Source organism: Ruditapes philippinarum, unplaced genomic scaffold (assembly GCF_026571515.1).
Source record: "Ruditapes philippinarum isolate M1 unplaced genomic scaffold, ASM2657151v2 ctg973_1_1_1_1, whole genome shotgun sequence".
Classification (NCBI taxonomy): domain Eukaryota; kingdom Metazoa; phylum Mollusca; class Bivalvia; order Venerida; family Veneridae; genus Ruditapes; species Ruditapes philippinarum.
Genome location: NW_026865621.1, coordinates 235,672 through 260,000, shown reverse-complemented (window position 1 = coordinate 260,000; position 24,329 = coordinate 235,672). Strand labels below are relative to the sequence as shown.

Sequence of the window (24,329 nt, the reverse complement as noted above, 5' to 3'; positions counted from 1 at the left end):
TGATTTCTAGTTATATTCTTAGAGCATGTTTAACATGAGAATATTCATCAAAATTGACAACATTTCGTATAATATCATTTGTTTGATTTTTTATTCATTTAGCTTAAAAATGAGTAGAAAATAATAATAATGATAAAAACAGTTGTGTCACACATTGTTTTCACACATTTTTACATATACTGAAAGAAAAAAGAAACTTTCTTCAAGTTTGAATGTAGATATGTTAGTACAGTTTTTCAATCCTTTTAAAACTCTATTTTTACGTTGAATAAACATATCGGGCTTTTATACGGGGATTAGCTGACCGATTTTGCAAATAAAACGAGTTTTACCAGCTACTACATGTACATAAGTGAGTGCATATAAGTGGTACCCTTGAACAACTGGCACATACTTTGCGAAAGTTTCTTTTTTGGTTCAGTATATATGTTTACATTTTCTAACTTTATTTATTATAGTTAGCCTACATGAAATGGACACAAGAAACTTCCGGAAGCTTTGAAAATACTTTCATACAAAAAATGCTGTGGAAATGCACCAACATGGAAACTTCTGATTAAAAAAATATAGGTTACAAATACAAAAAAGGAACATAGGTATATTCAATTTTATCATATACGAGTATATTCTTTTTTATATTAAAGATATAGACGATATTTGTTTGTTTGTGTGTAAGATGGGATTTTATTTAATCGAGTGGGCTTTAAAAACAGTATTCTCACGAATGACGTAGCCACGATAATGTCTTTAAAGTTCACGAGATGAAATAAAATTACATCTTACACAACAAACAAACACATGTTCTTTTTATTCTATGCTCAAAACGAAATTTCCTGAAACACTTACTTTAATATTAAAATCTGTTTTCTCCACTGGTAGCCTCTATTAGTCGAATCAAAATAAAAGAAGTCTTGGGCTGAAATAATAATATGAATAAGTTCGAAAATCAAGGTTAAAGTCGGTGATATTATTCTTTTTTTCCCCCAAAAAAAATATGAATGATCGCTTGTTTTAATAATAAAAACATACAATTCTAGTAGAAGAAAAAGTCACACCATCCGACCTTATTTCCGTTACTTACTTCGAATTTATATTAGACCCGGCTTTGTGAAATGTAGACGACCGCCATTTATAAAAGTTGTGTATTTCACGGGAGGAAAACAATTCTGTTTGATTCAGAGGGATATCAATTGGATTTGTTAGTCACACATCTTTTTAGAAGAAAGACAACTTATTTGAGGATTGTAACGTACAATATATATATAAGTGTTGACAGATGTGTTAACATTCAAAAAAACGGCTAGGAAGTTGGAAAAAACATGACATTGTTGAAAGGCTGCCTTCGGAACTCCACTGAAAAAGCATAAAATAAATATTTTTATAGCATCCATGTTATAACGATATAATTATGATATTTGCTAGTATGAATTTTAAACATAGATTCTGATTTGAGACAAGGACGCAGTATCATTGGTTTTTTTGTAGTGCATGTGTAGGATCATTTTAAATGTCATGATTCTTGTTAATTGTTTTTCAAAAAAGTTATTTACTTTTCTATACACGTTGATATGGAAATTCGGACATGTTATGGACTTTGAAACAAAATGTTCAGAGCACTGTCGTATGGACTGATCGTTTTGGTACACTAGCAATGTCATTCTGTAACACTGAGACATATTACTGGTAACTCTTTTACCTGAAAGTGGCGATAGGCATGGGAACTTGTAGTAAATAAAGACAAATTTAAATAAATTTCGGAAAGACGCGCGATTATTCTAGATTCACTCGGTTATTTTCTTTCTTAATTTCACTCGGCTCTCCCGGGTTTCGATGTCCGTCATTCTTAAAGGAATCCATCCAAAAGTTTCCCTGATGTTTTTTTAACTTAATAACTTCACATTTCCGTGACAACAATTCTGGTCTTAACTATGAAAACATTTAATCACAGAATATTTCAAGACATTTGATACCCCACATTTCAATGCTGGGCAATGCATAGTTGTTTGGTAGTTATAAAACGGGCTCTATTTCATTCTGTTAAAACAATAAATTATCACTAATTACGTATGTAACTCTCAATTGCATTTACATGGAACATGATCGGAGTTCGGAACGAGTAAACTTTGCTGTAGGGCTACCACAGCCTTGTTATGTTAAATTAATTTGTTAACTTAGGTAAAGCACTCTGGCAAATCTATTTAATTGCTGACATCATATTACTGGTGCCTCCTTATAAGTCGTATATTACGATACTACAAGAAAAACTTCATGATCCTTATTGTCACGAATATTTTTGATTATGCCACAAAGAGCAATATGCAAACTATAATTAAACATAGAAAAATATTCGTTTGTCTCCAAAGGTTTGCAATCAACACAGGTGTTGCTTTTGTTGAGGTGCTTGAGAATATTTACATGCTAGGGGACTTGGCAGACTGTTTTAAATAGGATGAAGTGTACAAACGTCTAGATAAACTACAGTGAAACTTCCGAATTCCAGAACTTCTAAAATTCGGAAACTTCTGAAATCTGACCATTTTTCAGGGTCCCTTAATTTCTCCTCCTGTTTTCTTTGTAATTAGTACCTCTGAATTTCGAAACTTCTAAATACTGAATTCCGAATGATTTTCTGGTAAACGTTTGGCCATATCAACTCAAATTTACTCCAAAATCCGGAAATTGAAAAAGGTTAAAATAATTTTAAAAAAGTAATGAGTATGTGTGTAATACATGAAATATATCAAGGATAAATTGTCAATAAACATTATGTTATTTTATCAACAAATGCAGTAAGAGGTGATAATGAAATCTAAAAGAGTAAGAATTTTTTTTTAAAGTTCTATAGTTTTGCCATTTTATAAATTTAATCAGCTTCAAATGTTTTTCATCATGTCGATGTTTAACGTTTAATATCGAAATTTTGAATTTCGGAAACTTTCAAATTACTTTTTGGCTAGTCCCACAGGTGTTCGGTTTTCAGAAGTTACACTTTACATGCAATAGAAGAACATGATATTTGTTCATATTTGTAAAACTATTATGTTTTAACATATTAACAAGAAAGTACACACAAAGCAACAACAGTATTTGTTATCTTCTGTTTCCAATATCCCAATGCAATAATAATTCAATAAATAAAATGTTTAATGAAATGGCATAACATGTTGAAAACTAAGGTTGATGTTTATCTAAAAACTTGCGACTAGGCTGATTTTTTGGCCCTATAGAAGTATGTTATTATCACAAGAATCTAATATCCATACTGACTTTCGGGGTCATTGATATCAATATTTTTTGTGTTGAGTATTAAATTCCGCTTAAGCCGTTTCTAGGAGGTAGGAGAGATTTCAGAGATACAATTTCTATAAGTAAACATACTCATTAAAAATAAGTCTGCAATTGTCACTATTTAATTTGTTTCCGTTCCTGCTGAGTGATCTCCCATTTTCTTTTACATTATACTGGAATTTTTGATATGCTTTCCATATGCTCCTTTCGTAAAGTGTTCTAAATTTGTTTGATATAATGTTCGATCACCGTCCTATATATTGTTGTGACTCATACACCTTGCTGTTTGGCAAAGTGTGCTACGAAATTATTATACTAAATATAATTACTAAAAAAAGCTTAAACAAAACGCTACTATGTTATAATTTGATGCACTTACCTCTTGAAAACATTTGTTTAAATGAGTTAGCATATATCTTGTAAAAAATTTCATTTCAAAAATCTATTTTTAGCCCTTCTGATCCAGATGTTCAATTGAACAAAACCATTTGAATAGTTTTAGTAAGCTTCATCATAGAAACAACCCAAGAAAATTTCATCACATTTGACCCAGTGGTTTCTGAGAAGTTGTTTGTATAAAAAGTTGGCGACGGACGCACGGACGCACTGACGAACGATGGACGTCGGACAAATTGTGATCACGAAAGCTCACCTTGAGCACTTTGTGGTCAGGTGAGCTAAAAATGAAAAAAAAAATCACTGTCTAAACAAACAAAATCACGGGAGGTTACTCATGCGCTCCTTAAGAACGAAAAATTACCGAGATTTCTCTCCCTTGGCAGAAATGTAAACAAACGTGACCTTGGCAGTGTTTACATTTTCGATCGATAAACGGTTAGATGTGTATTGATGGTACTTGCTACTTGATTATACGTCACAACGCGCGGGTGGCGCAAAAACTAACTTTTAGTATTCATATAAGGGGCTGACTTTACTGGACTAATTTAATTATTTCTTGGCGTAGTCAGGCGTTGATATCTCCCTTAACTATTCTCAAAACATGTATCTAAATAATTCACATTTAAATTTGTAAAACCAAGGAATAACAATCAATAACGATCTTTAATTTTACCATCAAATGGGACATGTTTCACCATAAAAATATTTATCTTATGCAAGCAAACAGTAGAACGCGTTTTAATATACGCATAGGAGCGTATTTCAATGTTGATTTTGATTAAGTGTATTACAATTATGAAAGCAGCAGACCTCTAGTAGTTAACTGAAAAACTACCGTCTTACTAATATTTTAAAATCCTTCCTCAAAAACATTATTTTTTTTTGCTCTGAAAACAATAAGTTCCTTTCTCCGCCAACGGGAAATACATACTTTTATTATACTACGGAATTCTTTCATTGGTTGTAATAAACCTTCGCTATAAATATGAATAACACTATTTAAAGCAGCTCGTACCCATTGACCGTTTCTTTTTTCAAAATGGCGGAGAAATCCTATTTGAATGTGATCTGAAAAAATATTTTTAACTGATTAAGTACCTTTGCGTCATTAAATAGCACAAACTTTTATATCAAAATGATACAAAACGTTTTCTCAACTCAACGAATCATTTTAACAAGACTGACAATTCAGATTACCAATAGACTTCCACAGTCTTCCTATATGAAATATCTATGTTAAGGCAGGTACATAGATATCTACATCTCTGGTTTAGGTTGAAGAAACACACGGAATCCGGGATCGTATCAAACATAGAGGGAACAAATAAACTGCCTTTTGTTTTGATATTTGTAGTAATGTGTGGCAATAAATTATAATTGATTAATTATATCATATATATGATGACCAATATATCGATGAAATATGAATAGGGCCTAGTCATTAGTGAAAATTGATATACGAACTGTGGGGTACTGGATACCGGGATTTTTCCTAACCACTGTTGTGTCACGTGACCATGTTGGTGAATTATATTGGCTACGTAGTAGAGTATGCATAGAAAAATACGATATATTGACGCTTTGATTGAATCAAGATATCAGTAATAATGGATTAACACATAAAAACTAATTAGATAAGTATCTACCGTTTATTTAAATCTTATCTTATTTTTTCCATTTTACCACCTGGAGGCCAGTGGCTTTAAAATCAATGTTTATGCCTTTTCTATTCAACGCATGAAAGGAAAAATTCTAGCGCATAATTTAAGAAAATAATAACACTATTTTTATTCTTTGTGTTCTAAAGTTTTTTTCATTATGCATTTTGAATATAACAAATTTGTCAATTCCGGAGTAAACAAATTTCCGGTTGGCGAGATCATAGGTTATCGGCGTGTGACAAAGCCCTACACCGAGGTGCACCGTCCCACAAGGTTCAGCTATACTTTTCAAATATATTTCAACCCATTCAAAAGGAATGGATCATTGATTCCCTCGATCGGAGAAATAGTTTAAATGATGGAATCTCCTATTATAACAACAGGACGAATTTCTGAAAGAAATATGAATAAATAGATAAAAATAAAATCAACAATTAAATAATGATAATTAAATTACAATATATGAAAATATATAATGTACAATAATGTAACCTACAATTAGTAAAAACATCCGAGTGACAATTCCAACATAACTCTGTTAGAAAAATAAACAAAGCGCAGCAAAGAATATGTTATCTTAACAAAAGAAAACATATCAAAACGTGTAGACAAAAACCAAAAATATGATATACTGATATTTAAATATCAAATCTATCCGTATAGTAAGCATATAGTTTCAATGTTTCGGTTAAAGTAAGTAAACAACAAAATTTATAATATAAACAAAACAATATAAAGGATTCTCATTGAACCCTTAGGGTTCTACGAGAACCAATATTCTACGCCCTTTTTATTGGATTTCTTTGAGTTAAGTCTTAGAACCTCAAGCTGATTCTTTGAAAAGAATATACAATAAAAGACTTAGAAATTACCAATTGTTGACAAAATTAAACACTGACTCATCAACCGTCCACTTTTGTAAATCATTTTTTTTTTGGTAAACATCTTAAATTAATATTGATGAATTGGATTCAAACCCAATCTAGGTAGATTATCTGCAATCCGATTATACTCTGAAGGTTATTGCTGCGCTTGAATCACGAATTCATTAATTGCAGCATAATAACAAATCTCCCTGAGACAAGACTTCAAAAAGGGACAACGTGATTTCATAGTATTAAAAATGATGTAGACTGACAAATTATCACAATTGTGCTTGTGCTTAAAATTGCTTCCCCATAAATAAACACATACTACTAACGACACGATTTCAAGAACCCATATGTAACTGTTTTCCTAAAGTAAAGAAGGAAAAAACAGAATGAAAGAAATTATCCATACATTAACCACCATATCAGAAGAAAATATAGCATCCGGCCCTGACAAAGGGCCAAGTAAGATCAAGGATACTCCATTATATATTATACAAGAAAAGCATTGATGCAAAGCATCAAAGGGCGTCCAAGTAAGAAATGCAGCAGGTGAAGATGAACTAGTAGATATATGATGACAAGATATTCTTATAAACTTTTCAATGGTTAATTGGTTTTTACCAGAATTGTATACCACTTATGAATGAACGGATGAAAGACATTGTTCATTATTAACTTTGATTGTCATGCTAGAGATAAGAATATTACTTGTTATTTATTTATGATCGTGGTTATTAATAGCAACGGATATAAATGTATACGATCATTTATAATCCATATGTGTAACGCATGATCAACACCACACTTGTGTAATTGTCCCTTATTATGTTATCGCTATTAGCGAAGGAACCCTCTTAAGGTATCTGATCACACTTAGTAACAAAATGACACTGGTTATATTACCATGTTGATCATGTTGAGCATAATTGTTTATTGTACAATAATTGTTTTATCTATCTTAATAAAAAATTCAGATTTTATGAATATTGTTTTCTTATCTTTGTTGTGTTTTATTTGCTATTTTAATACTGAATTTTTACCTTTACTACTATTTTAAGAATTCAATTGTAATATTGACCGACGATTATAAGTCAAAACTTAACTGGAAAAGTCAGTAAATTATAGTTTATCTTTCAATATATAATATTGTTTATTCTTAAACCATATACATGTACATTTCTATTTTTCTTTATCATTTTTAAAATTATCAATCAATTGAAGAATTTATAAAATTTAATTTGTAACTTTGAATAATTCCTCGGCATCTTTACTAAACACGAATAACAAATTAAATAAAATGTTTCAAAGTTGATAGTGTCACATTAATACCATAAAAATGTACCCTTTTTCTCAATTATTGTACATATTTTTTTAATCTCATATAGATAAAATAAAACATGCTATTGTTGTTGTTGTTTTTCATTCGAATTGTATGCTTATGTATAATTATAATAATCAATAAATTTGAGAGTTGATCTGTATTTATTAATTATTGTGACCAAACTAAGTGACAAACATTCATTTTGAAAAAAAGCTTATTTATCAGTAAAATATTTGTTCTGTTCTGTAACGATATCAAACATCTACTCCAAAACCGGGAGAGACCGGACAATAAACGTGTGGTACTATTCGCCGGTCACTAGTAAATCCCGGCCAAAATAGACCAGGAGAGACCGGGAATTACCGATAGGAGTACATCCCTCTATAAATAGATTTTCGGAATATTTAGGTCATCAACTCATCATTCTATTTACAGCTTTTGATACATGTATAACAATAACATACTATAATAACCACTGTGGACTACAAAATGATAAATAAAAATACCCCGAAAAGCGCGATTTATTGACGGAAAAGGTTATTTCATTTGAAAATGTTTGCATTGCGAAATTCTCCAGTTCGCTATTCATTGTACATATCGCGACATTTCATAATCAAGCACCCTCATACCGATCGGAATGATCGGCTTTTATTATGACCGACTTAAAGGCTCGAGAAGTTGCTGTCGCCTTTTCACAAAATCTGATTTCATTCCATAAAAGGCGCCGCGCTTCGGCGCGGACGCCAATAAAGGTAAAACTTGTACTCCGCGAATGTCTCTTTTGACCTCCTGAGGAATATCAAATACCTTAGAACTGCCTGCACCATGTAAGTCTCATTACCAGTTTAATAACCGATTAACAAACACCCTACTGGATTTAACACAATAGCAATTAAAATTGGGTTACCCAAGTAAGAACTGTATTTTCTTTATAGCGGGTTTTTCTTTGTATAACCAGAGTGAAAAAGAATATTTATTTCTTCTAGGCTATCTACAGTGATATCCATGGTCACTTTTGAAGTATTAAATAACACTCTTAAAAACTCATCAAATTAGCAGAATGACAGCTTTTACCTAAGAATCGTCTTTTCCACTGTACTGTAAAACCTTTTCTAAAGTAGAATAAGCCATATGAGTATTCACAGGTCTCTCAACACCTACAAAATCATCCAGGTAATTGGATACTAAAATGAATTAAAATAAATGATTAAGCATTACTCACACTTTTACAAATAGCAGCAGCACTGCGTGAACCCATTGACAAGATTGTATCAATAAATGTGATTATCCCAAACAAAAGACCAACATTATATTGTGAAGGACATGTGTTTATTTGTCTAAATAGTCACGCCCTTAATACGTTCACTATAATTTTCAAAAAAAATCCAGATAATTTTTTTTATTAAAATAAATAGTTTCCCAGTGTTTAAAGTGTGTGTGATATGGCGAGCGGATATGATAAGTTTGTGAATGAAGATTTTAGATATACGGATTTAGATGAAGGTCAGGATACCAAGAAATCTAGCGTTTACTTTGCTGTCTCAACACAAAACAGATTCGAACAAAAAGGAAAATAGCGGAGATTTTAAACAAGTAACATCGAAGACCAAAAAGGGTAGTAGTGCTTGAAGTAGTGATTGCTTTAATGGATTAAGAACGGATGATAAGTTAGAACGCATCTATGATCAATTGTCTAAAAATTATGACAAAATACGAGGAGTTGAGAAGCAGCAGTTATCACTACATAAGGAGCTCTATACTGTAAACAAAGGCTTCCAGGACCTAGAATAGAGACTGAGTAAAATGGAGGAGTTGTGTAAAGGATAAGACTGGAAAGTAAAAGTACTGACTTAAAAATAAGTTGATTGTGAAGCAAGAAGTATGAGAAATAATTTAGTGATATATGGTCTCACAGAAAAATCACATTTTCAAAATTGTAAAAGCCCCGTTTTGGGTTTTCTTGAAGATGAGATCGATATTGACACAACGGATATGTATATTGAGAGGGGGCATAGACTTGGAAAACTTACACAAGATAAATATAAGGGTATGATTGACCAAAAAGGTCCGATGGTCGTGCGATTTAGGGATTTGAAACTGAAAACACCATGAACAAAATTTATAAGCTGATAGGTAGTAATTTAGGAATAGACACACAGTTTCCTAGAGAAATTTCAATGGCCAGGGCCGCACTATATAAAACAGCAGAAGCTAGAACAACGAGATCAAATAGACAAAAAGTGCAAATAAAATATTCGGCTGTGTTATACATAGATGGGAAATGTGTGAAAGATGAGTTCCCGGACAGGTGGAAAGTGTTAGGAACTGATAGAATGAACCCGGCAGATAGGCTGAATAATAATAACTACTAGAGTGGATTACCGAACAGACGGATGGACAGAACTTAATCATGTACAATAGTAGAAGACAACATCAGTGGGCAGGATGAGGAGTTAAACTCTGTGCAAAGTGAAAGTGAAAGTATACGCGCGTGTTCAGATGTAAACAATGTGTCACGTGATCAATAAAAGGCGATAGGTATGAATAAAACAAACATAAATAGTGACGAAATAAGCTTATTAAGAGAAGATGTAGTTCATAGTAAAAATCAAGTATCTGTAAAATATATTAACTACAATTTAAACAATGATTAACGTACCAACACACAACAGAAGCAAAATAAGAACATACACATCACTGGAATTTCCCATAACGGTAGGACTTCTCAATTCGAGCTACGCGGGGTAATGTGAAACCGGATATTGGGCATAGAGCGGAATCCCAAAATAAAACTGTACAGGGAAATGTGAAACGGACGAACAATAGTACGGTGTCAACCAATGACACTACAGGGCAGAAATAGGACAGCAGTCAAGTTTTGTTTATTAAATGTACAGAGACTCATAGGGAAAACATATACAATAAACTAGACTCAAGTAAAATGAAACATTTATTCGAAAATAATGAGATTGTTCTTTGAGACATGGTCAAATGATCTTTATGAAGTTACAAACTTTGATTATTATATTTTACATAGAAGATCAAAATCTAAATGTGCAAAAAGTGACAGCGGTGTTTTTTAATAATATATGTCCATCATAAATTACAACAACAGAACTTGTTAAATTTTCAGGTGACTGTTTTGATACGGCTGAAATTTAAAGCATTGTTTAATTTTGAAAATGTTTCATTTGTGTGTTTGGCAAAGGGTAGTAGAAGGGAAAATTTGAAATTTTACATGATGACATGTTGAATTTTGAAAATATGTACAATAATAAATGTAATTTTATTTTAACTGGAGATTATAATGCTAAAGTTTGGGAAAGATTAGGTTGTGTTGAAGAATTCTACCATATTTTGCATGATTTGTTACCAGAAGATTATATACAAGATGAAATATTGTAAATGAATATTGAAAATTATTGTTAGAGTTTTGTAAAGCTTCTGCTGTTAGAATATTAAATGGCAGATGTTGTGAAGATAATAATGTAGGTAAATATACATGTATTAATACACAAGGCAGCAGTGTAATAGCATATGTTTTATGTAGAACAGATTTGATGCAATTTATTTCACACTTTGAAGTAAGTGACCCAAATATTTTGTCTGATCATTGCTGTGTGCATTTTAATCTAAAATCTTGTAAAATATCTGAAAATGAAGATAAAACTAAAACTGATTATTCAAATATACTTTCCAGTTATAAATGGGAAAACAGTAAAAAGGAATTGTTTATTAGTAGTTTATGTAGTAATGGTGTTATGAATGAATTTGTAAATATATGTCAAAATGTTGATGATGCTGTAAGTAGCCATGAAATAAAACAATCTTTGACAAATTTCCGTAATATATTAGAAGATGTATGTAATTCATTATTTAAAAGAAATGTTACAAATAACATTAATATTAGTTCCAACATAAGAGAAAATAATATATTTTATGATAATGATTGTAAAGTTTACAAAAACATACTATAGATGTCTGAATATTTGGAGAAATAATAAATGTGATGAAACAAGTGCAGGAATGGTACAAGCTCGTAGTAATGATAAAAAATACTATTAGGAAAAAGAAATGAATTTATGATGAGGAACAAACACACAGAATAGAAAATGCTAGGCTTTAACCGAGTCTGCAATTCTTATGTTATTTTGTTGTGATTAATGCTTCCGAGGGATCACTTTGTTTCCAGAATTTTGTACTTCACAACAGCAGGTTTCAAGTGCCGTGTTGCAGCCGTAAAAAGTTGCCCCGTACTTCACTTCAGTGTTGTTATATTTTCTGGTCCTTCGGGATCATTGATGCCAACACTATAAAGTGTTGAGAATTGAGTTCCGCTCAAGCCGGTGCTAGGGGGCGTGAGGGATGTTGCAGTTATTTATTATCCCTCATGTACAGACTCAATTAAACCGAGTCTGCAATTCTTATGTTATTTTGTTGTGATTAATGCTTCCGAGGGATCACTTTGTTTCCAGAATTTTGTAATGCTAGGTTATATTGGAAAATGTTTCTGAAAATAATAAATGCAAGCTAACCGCAGATGATTTAAAAATATTTTTAAATCTGTAAATAATCCTGAGTCTGTATTTTATCAAGCTGATGAAGATGTCTGGTATTTTAATGATAGATGCTTTAATGAAGAATTAAATGTCATGTTTTCTGACAATGTTCCTTTCACTGGTACTGAATATTAGCATTTTGAACAACACAAGAACCCTTTCGTTATTTCCATATCAAGAAAACATTTATGTGTATGGTAACAAATATGTGACTCTACCGATTTTTTATTTTTATAAGACGGAAATGTGAATTATTTTGATTTTGTAACATTCTTGGAGATTTATTAAAACATAACGTTTGATTCAAATATATCTTCTAATTAATATTCGTCAAATTTTTAATTTAAACTACATTGTCAGACTAAAGTGTGAGAACAGGAAGAGGAACTTCCAGGATGTTTTAGTTTAAGCTTATTTCTAATCCAACATATGACACAAATATGCTGAGCCATATGCATCTTTCCATGAACAACTTTCATATGATTTTGTTCAAAACCATACTGGTAAGCTATCTGTGTCAGCAAAATATTTGGAGATGATGGAATTTCTTTTAGGTTTGGCAGAAGAGTAATTTCCTTTAAATAACACTACTTCTTAATAAGTTAAATCGTCATGCCATGATTTTTTGTTCCTTATTCTATTTGCCTTAGGATAGCAGCATAGTATGATTTTAATAATTTTACTTCATGAGATGTATTCAATTACATAATTCTGTTTAGTAAAGCTAACCTTCTGGTTTGCTCTGAATTTTTTGTTTTTTGATAAGAAATTATTTCTAGATATCAATTGTAATTACTATAAATTAGTTGCTTTGCTTCAGAAATATTACTTTAAACCTGTGTTAACAATTCTTAAGGTGTTGCCTTAACCTTGAATCAATAGCTAAAATAATTCACAATGCTTTTTTTAACTTTGATAACGGCATAAACAGTTTTCCATAGTTAAGGATATACGCGCGACGCACCAGTGAATCGTCCCAAAAACAACTCAATGTGAATAAAATGTCCCTCTAGATAAAATAAACCGCTTACTTTTAGTGTAAACCTCAGTTTATTAAGACTACAAGCGCGTAGCTTTACGTTACAAATTCTGACTTTTGACTCTCCGAAAAGTTGCAATCTCAGCCTATTTATACTAAATCTGCGCATGTAATTGCACCCAAAATTAGTCTGCTTGCTATCTAAGTGCACCCAATGAATCACGCAGTCTTACAGTAGAGAATTTACACAGACTGGTTTACAAAAAATATGGCCATCTCAGCAAAGTTTATACTACCGTAAAGCTATACAACAGTGTCGTGAACCTTAGATAGGTTTAAATTATTGATTTTTCTCTCTAACAACTTTACCACAATGCATTGCGAAAACATTGCGTCTATTTAAAACTGTTTAAATGTGTTTATAACAATTTCTAACATTTCGAGTTAAATACATGGATTTAAATCAATTCACATGCTGAGAAGGAAACATAAGACTTTGTTCTACTAGTGCGATAATGTTTCAGCACAATGTTGTAAGGTTTATGCATGGAAATAAACAAACAATAAAAAATATATATGTCCGAAAAATTTGGATACAAATACAGACATAAACAAAGGATCAACAAGGATCTGCACAAACATGTATAGGCAAAACTAGTATATACGCTACTTGTATGGGTGCATGTTTTGTCATTTTAAAGCAAAATATGCCTTATCTTGTGTTTATAGCTGGTTATATCACCAAACATGTTATTCAAGAATCAATGAAATCTACCTAATGTCAAAGTGCCAAGGTAAATATAAATAACATTGATCCTGTAACACAAATTTTTCATGGTTTTATTTCATAAATATGATGATCAAATTAAGATTTGTCAATATTGTAAGTTCCAATAAGCATTATTATTATAAGATATTACCCAATTTACTATTTCATGTAAATAAAGGGAGGTAATTAGAAATTTAATTTCTATAAATTCTAAGTCAAATTTTCCAATAAGAAATGAATGCATGTAATTTATTGATTAAATATAATGTGCACAAATATTTGCAGTACACATTTTACATATTATTCGATGTTTGAAAATTGTTTTATTTGCATAATTATTTACATATATAATGTTTTGCAAGTGTGGTATACACACAGTAACAATATCAATCACAAAACACACAGGATCTTTTACTTGTATAATTCTACAATATTGTTTCAAACAATGCTAAATTTGCAAAGTGTAGAATACTGATGTTTTAATGGTTGATGAAATGTCAATAATGAGCAAAAGATTCATGGAATCTGTAACTGAGGTTTGTTCATTGACAAGAGACATTTTTGGAGGTATATTACTTATTTTATTCTAGTAGGGGAGATACTTTTTTCAGTACCAGTACTGCGTGCCGTTAGAAAGAAAATTGAATTAATTTGTCAGTGATATTTTCTATCAAGCTTTCCCTTATGTTACAATTTTCACAAAAGTTGTGTGATAGAATGAAAGGGACGTGATAAAGAAAATCAGGTAGTTTGGAGTGATGTGACTGATGTCTGATGAAACAATCAAATTATTAAAAGAACTTATAAGATGGAACTATTACATTTTTACTACAGTCGATCTAGTTGACAGCTACAATAGTGATTGAATACTTGAATTTCCGGCCCAATACATTAAAACATTTCAATATACACTGGTGATAAAAATACTTGAAAGGACAGACTGCACCTTTAAAACTTTTGCTTAATGTAGATAAGGTTAAATTAATCCAAGTTCTCTTTTTAGAATAAATATGGTACTTTGTCTTAAAGGCCAGACAAGATCTATTGTGGTGTATTGTGTTCATGTTTGTCTTTTGTTCTTTTATTATGGGTGATGGGACTGTTTTTGCAAGTTGAGTGATGTATGATTGATTTTGTATGGAAGTAGTCTTAAGATGATGATTTGGTTCTGGGATAGCTTACATTTTATTGGTAACTGGCCACTCCTTTCATTGCTTCCAAAGTAATAGGATCACTTTAAAATATTTGTCGTCTCAGTAACTTCTTGATGGAAATACTTTATATTTATATTCAATTTAGTTAAATTAGATTTCTTCTTAAAAGCCTGGTATGTATATATAATTTGTGAAATTATTTTTATTGTAATTTGAATTGTTGTGTATTATTTTGTATTATGTATTTTGTGAAATGTATTTGTCTTGTAAAATATTTGTTTTGTAATTTGATTTCTTATTGTTGTTTTATTTTATTACAGGTTTATTCTCATTGAGTGGTTGTCAACCAAAACACCACCACTACAAATTGGCTCCTCGACAAAAATAGGAACCAGGCGAGCTGTTTCTGGCTGAGGGGCAACAGTGCTAACCGTGGCAGAGACGACCAGCCCAAGCAGCTGGATCCGTCCTAACCGCGGCTGTCAGAGCAGCTGTAGAAGACATTTCCAAGATATAATTGATAATATGTATACCTCCCTACCCCACCCATTTTAGAGCTCCCTCGCGCCACAGCTACAGATGTATATAAACTTGAATTTGTAAATAGTAATCAGCTGGAGGAAGTGTAAATAGACAGTTTATATATGACAATGTAGGCCATTCCGAAATCTCTATGGTTAGCTCGTGAACGTTTAATTGGCCTGTCATGTAGGCAGATTTTAACAGTCGCATTTCAGGTTGCAAAAATTGTATTTGCAGAAAGACACCGGTTGTACCTGCTACACAATTGGTTCCAATCCAGACTTCAATATATAATAATCAAAATCAAGAAGGAAAGACCCATGCAACATAGGTGTATGGATTTCTTTAAGCTGGAGAAGTCCAAAGGATGGTATGAGAACGTATAGGACACTACCAGATATGCCAAAACTATTCCTTGCCGTAATCAAAAGGGGCCTACCACTGCCCGTGCCTTATATGAACAGTTTATTGTCCACTATTCTTTTCCAGAGCAACTGCATTCTCAGCAGGGGTGGAATTTTGAAATATGATAACGAGATCAACAAAGAAAGGCGGTGTCCAATGAACGCAACCCACACACGATCCAGCAACAACAGCCAGTGGCAAGAAGCACATGAGGACCCCAAACATACACAAAACATACATACATACATTTTAGGTATAAATGTAATACAAATTTTGGGTTATGTTTGAGAAAGAAAGAAATCAAGTAAAATAACACTATAGAAGATGAACTTTTTTATGGAATAATAAGTTTGAATAAACAAACTGATACAGTTTAAAGAAAGATTAATAATTTACTTTAATCACAAATAAAATGTATAAGAAAACATCAATCAAAACTTCCATTATCTAGAATAATTAAGTCAATTAATACAAACCCTTCACAATATTTACCATATGCAAAGTAGCAGTATGAAATCATTGATTTGGATGAAGGCACTTTTTCATTTCCAAATGAAGTCTGCATGCTAGCAGCAATTGTATTTGCCTATGCAACCAGTGCAGACCAAGATCTGCCATCCCATGCTTGCAGTCTGATCATGGTCTGCACTGATCGCTATTCAGTCAGTTAATTATAATGTGGGCATCCATTAAAAAGATTGAATGGTATTACCAACATTTTAGAAACTTAAAAAGAAGGGATTATTTTTAAATCAAATGTTGAAAAATGTCTTTTCATTTTAGGTTAGAAGAACCTATTGGCATAGGTGCAAGTAATGTGACTGTTGATGACATGATTATGGTTGATGAACTTACTGAGCTCGATGAACAAAAAAGTTCAGAGGAATTTGACAGTGAATTTGATGAAGATATTAAAATGATATGTGAAACACAGAGTGAATCACTAAATCTCCGAACAGACTTGGATTTAGACGGAATTTTGACTGGCGTTAAATGTACGATTGTGAAAACTCCAATGCAATACAATACCAACTAGATCCTGACAGAAATTGATCATGCGAAGTACACAGAGTTCTGTAAAAATGAATATGCAAAGTTGTAATATTTTGTTGAGAAGTTAGATGTTGATCCTTCAAAACCTGCATCAAGTAAGCTGCAGACTGAATTTTACACTAAAGTACATGCTTACCAAGTAAGTGCTGAAAAATTTAGAATGAATTGCCTAACTTTCTTTGAGAGCATGCAATGTACTGAAGACCGCCTTCACATCCAACCAAATAAGGACATATCTTTTGAAAAAGAAAGCTGAATTGTTTCCTGTAGGAAAAAGACAGATTTCTGATAAAATTCTTACAAATGCTTCTGAGTCACGTGTAAGGTATGTAGGTGGCTATTGTATAGCTAAAATAAGATACAAATATATGCAAAAGAAAAAGAGCTATATGTATAAAGTAGATGAAACCGGGCAAGCTGTATATAATGAGTCCTTGCAAGCAGTAGATATTTTAGATTCTATAAAAGTTGAAGAATACTATTTATTAGCTTCCACACCAAAACCAGAGTCCCGATTAGATGGTAATAGAAAGCAGGGACTGAATAGATCACTTACCAATATACCTGATGATCTTTTCCAGTTCTTCCAGATACTGACTGAAAAATGTCTACAACTTTTAGTGAATACTAATACATGAATACATATGGAAGCAATCTGTTTGAGGAAATAAAAAATACAATTTTGGAAAGTCCTGAATTGTATAATGAATTCTTTAGTGTTGTAGACAAGTGCAGGGCAATTAATCAAGACCTTTGTGAAACTTATGTCCAACAATCTGACAACAATGTGGTCAAAATTATCTACAAGAAAATCATCAAAATATACTTAATGGTTATGGTGAATCAATTTAGAAAAGATGTCTTAGACTCTTTCAGTATTGAAAAGAAAAAGTCCAAAGTAAAATCTAAAGCTAAAAAAGGACCACAAAATGATGATGAAAGGCCTTCCACTTCAAACGACATTAGCATACCTATCATTGAACCAACATGTAGTTCATCAAGGTCAGAAAGGAGACGAAATTTTTTTTAAAAAACTAGTGAAATATCAAGCAGTGATGATGAACATATAAACATTGAAATTCCGCTCGAAGAGCCTAAAGATCAGGCTGTTAATTTTGAAATGTCAGAAAACTCGGAGTCATAAAAAAAATTGTTCATAAAATTTATTTTTGTCAATACTTATGATGTTTGGATGATGTTTAAGGTTTTTGGGTTGTAGAGGGGGACGGGGGTATAATGTGAGACGTTCACCTGTGTACAGGGGCGTATCACGTAGGGCGTAAGATCTGACCCCCAAGCGTCTGTGATCCTAGACAGATATATTTTCAAATCTAATTTTGTTTATTTATGTTACTCAGATGGATAGAACTGCTGGCGTAAAGTTATTATATTACAAATAATGATGTGTCTTGTTAGAGTTCGATTTTTTTCATTTTTTGCATAAGCGATAATGGTGAAAAATTATTATAATCACATAAGCGGCCAAACAAGGAAATAAAATGTTAACAAATGGAACTCCATTTAAAAATTATATTATGAGTGAACTATCGCGTGTCATTATTGTATTTGGTTAATATTAGACAGGGTTTTAGCCATTTAGCCGACAATTGCAGGTAAGTAATGACTGAAATGTTGATTTGCTATAAATTCATTTTTGTAATTTTGTTCATTGAGGATCACGTTTCTGGTACTTTTTATAATAAGCAGTTTTTTTTCCAAACAGAATTACAGTTTTAGGTATTTTTGACATAATGACTGAAAATGTAAAATTTGTCTCAATGAATGTTCAGGGGCTAGGGGTAGCCAAAAAAGAAAATACGTTTTTAATTACTCAAAAGGGAAAAATACAACATATGACAAGATACACATTTTACTAATTATAAAAAAGTTAATTATTTCCGTTGGCAGTGGGGATATGAATGCTATTTCAGTAATTATAATAGTCAATCTAGAGGTGTAGCAAATTTTATTAATTATAATGATTTTGACTTTAAATTGCAAACTCTTGAATCAGATCAAAATGGTTGTTTACTTTTTATACATGCATGTATTTCAAATATTGATATCATTTTAATTTGTATATATGAACCAGATAGAGATGACCCTATTTTTTACAACAATATAAAAGAGAACATCTTTCAGTTAGAGAACCTATGTTAAATGGTAGGAGATTTTAATACGGTGTTTAATTCAAATATGGACTGCTTTAATCATTTTAACATAAATAACACTAAGGCCATGGTTGTTTTAGATATGATAATTGAATGTAATTTGATTGATTGCTGGAGGTAACAATATTTAGAAAAAGGCAATATACTTGGTTTAAGAGGAAAGCTGAAAAAAATCTAGGCTTGATTTCCTAATTTCCAATAATTTTTTTACAGATATGAGCAGTGTTGATATTGTGCCAGGTTATAGAACTGACCATTCCATGATTTTGTCATTATACAAAAGTGTAAACATTAAGGGAAACAGATTATGTAAACCTTATATTGATAATGACATGCCAAAACTGATTAATGAAGAAAGACAGGGTCTTGAAGGTCTTTTAAGTTATAAGTTATAAGGAAATGTTAGACAGTTTAAAAAATGTCTAATGATTCTTCTCTAGGTAGTAGTGGTTTTACAGTGGCTTTCTTTAAAAATTTTGGAATGATTTAGGTCATTTTGTAGTAAGAGCAGTTAACCAAGCTTTTGTTTCAGGAAAATTATCAGATACATTTAAACAATGGGTAATGACGTGCATCCCTAAATTAAACAAAGACAACCATTATATTAAAAACTGGAGACCTATTTCTTTATTAAATGTTTCTTGCCAAAGTGCATCAGTTAGTATTGCCCAACGCTTCAAAACTGTATTACATTAACTTATTATTAAGCATATTGGTAAAAATGTTGCAATTAAGTCATTTTCATTACCTTTAGTATATCACCTCAATCTCAGCTCACCAAATCATGATAAAATACAATTAAGACTGTACAAAAATCCTTCTTTTAAATCCTATGGACCAGATAAAATTTAAAGAAACGTTGTTTTCCAGAATTATGAAAATTGGGGTTTCAGAGTGATAAACTTAGAGACTTAGAGACTTTCATAATAACTCTAAAATTGACATGGATAAGAAGTATTTTAAAGTATAATATTAAATACTTTTGTAAATAACGTGTACACTTTTCTATCAAATATTAATAAATATTGAGTAAAATTTTTGATAAATAAACTTCAGACAGTGCAAAATAAACCTATGTTTAAAATAGGTGGTTCTACTGTTTGTTTTGCAAGGTATGTCTATTGCAGTATTATATTGGTAAATGCTTTCTTAGTCAAAAGAGGTAATTTGCTATCATTTGATGAATTTTTAACTAAGATTGATATAAATACCAATTTTTAGGGTATCGAAATTTTATACAGTCTATTTGGAGTTGTTTTCTTTTTAAATCAAATGTCTTTTGGACACCTACCCCAGAAAAGGAAATACCTATTCAGCTTTAAATGATCAAAATTATCAAAAGTCAAAAGAAGGGATGTAGACACCTCTATGATTATATTCTTAGAGCAAACATATCCTAACTATTACAATGGTTTCAGTATAAAGTCAATCACAGGACACTGGCAACAAAAACTCTTAAATAAAATGAGAATAAAAGATGTTAACACATGTTCTTTTTGCAAGAACCATATTGAAACTATCAGATATTTATTTTAGGATTGCCAATTAAGTTCTTCTTTTTGGGAAGATATAAAATAATAGATAAATTCAAAATGTACATGTGTTAGCACACATTGGACCTTAACGAATATTATTCTAGGCAATGAATACTTAGATAATGCAACATTGAATTTAATTTTGTTGGGAAAGTACTTTCTTTATCGATGAAAATTAAAGAACTCAGTTCCAAGCGCTCAACTTATAAAAAGTTATGCCGCTATTCTTTTTAGAACACAATTATATAGTGCAAAACACAAAAACAAAATAGGGTTTCAAAGTTTGACAATTTATGGGACAAATATATATTATTTCTTTGCTGCGTAATTGAGACTTATGTTTTAAGATCATTTCTGATCCACTCTGTACTGCACCCACTTCCCTTTTGTATCTTTTTCTCTTGAACACCTTGAATGACCTGGTATATTCATTTTTTTCCTTATTATATTAATTCTTAAAGTTTTCATAACAAGAGGAACAACTCTTAATTTGATATCAAATTTAAAATAGTAGGAGTTGTTTCCCTTGAATTGATCACAAGTATATCTATTTATATTGGAATTTCTCCTTTATGATAAAGAAGTTCTGTAACATTGTTAAGTATAAAGTTATGAAAAGGAATCTTTTTCTAATGTTATAATGAAAATAGGTCTGGCATTTAATAATTTTGACAACTTTGGTAAGATACTATTGAATCATTATCTTTATTATATTTATAAACTTTGTAGAATCTTAAAAGAAATCTCTTGTTCCTTCTTAAATGTATATTTCAATATATGTAGTATTCATATCATAATTTTTTTGTACTGTGAAAAACATCTGAAAATTAAAAAAAATCAACTCGGGAACTTAAAGGTATACTGTTTCTGCATTGATTACGCCCTGGTTACCTGAAATCGGCTGAAATATATGTCAGCTACGTAGGTCAGAATACAACCATGTATGTTTTCTCGTAGATTTTAAAGGGAGGGGTACATACCTTTTCATAGTTAATAGTATCGATATTTTTTTTGTTTAATTTTGTATTGACATTATTTTGAATGTGTTGAAGTAAATTTGGGTAGTATAGCGGGTCCAGGGCTTGTAACCTGAGTTTTGGGGCTTGGTCACACACCGATTACCTTCGGATGAGATAACCTAGAAACGTATATAACTTTGACGACACTTGGTTAATTCGATTTGTAAATCATTTTTTAACAACAATGAAGCACACCGTCGCCTAGAAACATTAGAACAGGTTAGTCACTGATGATCTTGTTCAAGTCGGTAAGCTATTGACTTCTACTGTATGTTTATAGAATTCCCTTCCGGGGGATTTCTAATATGCTGCGCATACGCAATTCGCTATCGATAGGCTCGTAAAGGGTTCTATCAATATTGCACTACTCAAGTGGCTAGCATACAACAAAAAGAAATAAGGTAAAATGCTTCACGGTCTTAAATATATTTACACATACGGATGTTTATAATCTGTAAGCATTTAAAGGGTAAACGTCCAGAGTAGACGCTGTTAACAAATCAATTAAACAAAACGGTAATGTTCTGCCTCTCGTTCTTTTATATCACCGGTTTCGTAGGGTTTTTTACAGGATTTTTTATCATCGTCACCCTGACCTATCTGAACGCAAGCCGGAAAGTATACAAGCCAGCAGGACACGTCAAAAAAAGAGTACATTAGTAACTGTGAACAAGTGAACTTAATTTGAACTTGGACAAGAAAAGAATCGACAAGAACGAATGTGAGCGGTCAGAGAGGGGGCATCTTTTCAATAATTTATAGTCACGTTACAGCACACCTTTGCATTTGTACAGAGGGACGATTCATTCCAACTATGTTGATTTTCCAAGAAAGTGTTTTAAATATAACTACATTGTTTAATAAGTTATTATGCGTTATATTATACATTTTATTTCCTACACATACATGTGGTAAAACTTTTTCTATCAGGGCTGTTTACAAAACAGAAATTACAAAGATGGATTCCCATTTTCTTGGTATTAATCTTCCTCTTATGAGGCTTTATTAACGGCGAGCTGTTTGCTGGGTTTTTTTAAGTTGTAAAGTCAAATTAATTCCAAATTGTGGACGTGACAGGCTCGTGTGTCTTATAATGGACATCCAGGATAGCCATCTGACTCTTGAAATGTTTATAGAACACGAAGCTGTGCATGTTTGACTACTGGCCCAGACCACACACACAGCACTAAGCACTAAGATGTGAAGGTAAGTCACTACATATTTCATTACTTAATTCCAGGGAATAAATCGGTATCTCAAGAAATATGTCACAGCTGCAAATAATAACATATCCCATTGTTAAGAGTTAGATATTTTCATAAATGTACACCGTAAACAATAAACATTACATAACCTTGATATTGATTGAAAACTCGTGTGATTTTTAATTTATCTTAAAGGTAAGGCCACCAATCGTGCAGAGATGTGGGATTCTAAAAACAATTCACAATCAGCAAAGCCATATTCTCCGTGCTTTTGAACCACGCCTTTGACAAAACGACACCGTCATCTGTCAAGAAGGCATTTTTAACAACAGTGATTTGCCCACTTAATCAGCATGCCATTGAGAAGAGCCAGATTGTGCCAGCTTCTTTCAAGCCGCCTTCGTATAAGGAATCTCAGGAGGGTAAGTACTGATGTCCTTGTATAACTGTAAAACTGATTTGTAATTCATGTTATACGTTTGTATTTATCCATAATAAAAAAATAGCATTTAGAACATTCAATCTTAAAAGAGGATTGTGTGTGGTCAGAAGTATGCCTTATCATTCAAACAAATACTCATGCATGTATATGCTCCGATCAATGAAGGGATAAACCGTTAATAAAATGTCAGGTTTTACTGGAAAGAATGGTGATCAGCAGTGAAAACATGCTGATAAAGCTAATAGTAATAATTTTTATAATTCATTCTCCAATCAGCGAAAATTAAAGCAAAGATATATAAAAGCATTTTAAAGAAATTATCGGTCTCATATCAATCTTATCTAATTTTATCATTACATATTTTGGAAACGTGTTAAAATATATCAGATTCAAATAAGCGTCATTTGATAAAAGCAGAAAAATGTACAGTCTGCATAAATCTGAATTTTATATAAAAATTTTGTATATATATAAATCGGTAGGATTTCATTTTCTTCATGATGAAGAAAAGGCATTAGAAGAGAAAAGGAGAGTTAAGAAGAAAGCAAAAGGAACCATGTAACAAAGGCTGAAAGGAAAGGCGAGACTCAGGAGAAAAGATGAGAGAGTAAAGAAGATTACAGAGGCTAAAAAGAAATTTTAAAAAAAAGAATTGTAAGGAGGAAACGAGTTATAACAGACGAGGAACGACCACAAAACAAACTAAAGCAGGCTTGCTAGTCCGATTTACGCTTGAAGTGTATGCAGCGTGCGAGGGAGGGTTGATGGCAAGCCACAGGGCATAGAGTGGATCGGGTGTGTTAAGGACATGTGTTTAGCATGTTGACATTTTGAGTAAAGAGTTCGTGTGAGCCTTCTGAAGGTAGCGATTGGTTTTGCAAAGTATGATATTGTCAATTTTAAATACAAAATCTGTGAAGATCTGTGTCTATAGATCTATATTTAAAAGGTTGTGGATAAATTATTATTTTGAAT

General features: G+C 31.7%; 1 protein-coding gene and 1 long non-coding RNA gene across 2 annotated transcripts in view; one reads left to right on the top strand and one right to left on the bottom strand.

Annotated features, from left to right (window-relative positions):
- Positions 1-5,322: 5,322 nt before the first annotated feature.
- LOC132729778 (uncharacterized) lies at positions 5,323-12,000 on the bottom strand. The gene is made up of 2 exons (XR_009625669.1): positions 10,201-12,000; positions 5,323-5,740 (listed from the first exon to the last, which is right to left on the bottom strand). It is a non-coding gene; the product is annotated as an uncharacterized LOC132729778 (long non-coding RNA).
- A 2,693-nt stretch (positions 12,001-14,693) lies between these two features.
- The window catches only part of LOC132729776 (uncharacterized), a 44,508-nt gene continuing 34,872 nt past the window's right edge, over positions 14,694-24,329 (top strand). The window contains exons 1-2 of the mRNA XM_060715597.1: positions 14,694-16,182; positions 16,713-18,595. The gene's annotated coding sequence lies outside the window, so the exon portion shown is untranslated. The remainder of the gene's footprint in view (positions 16,183-16,712; positions 18,596-24,329) is intronic.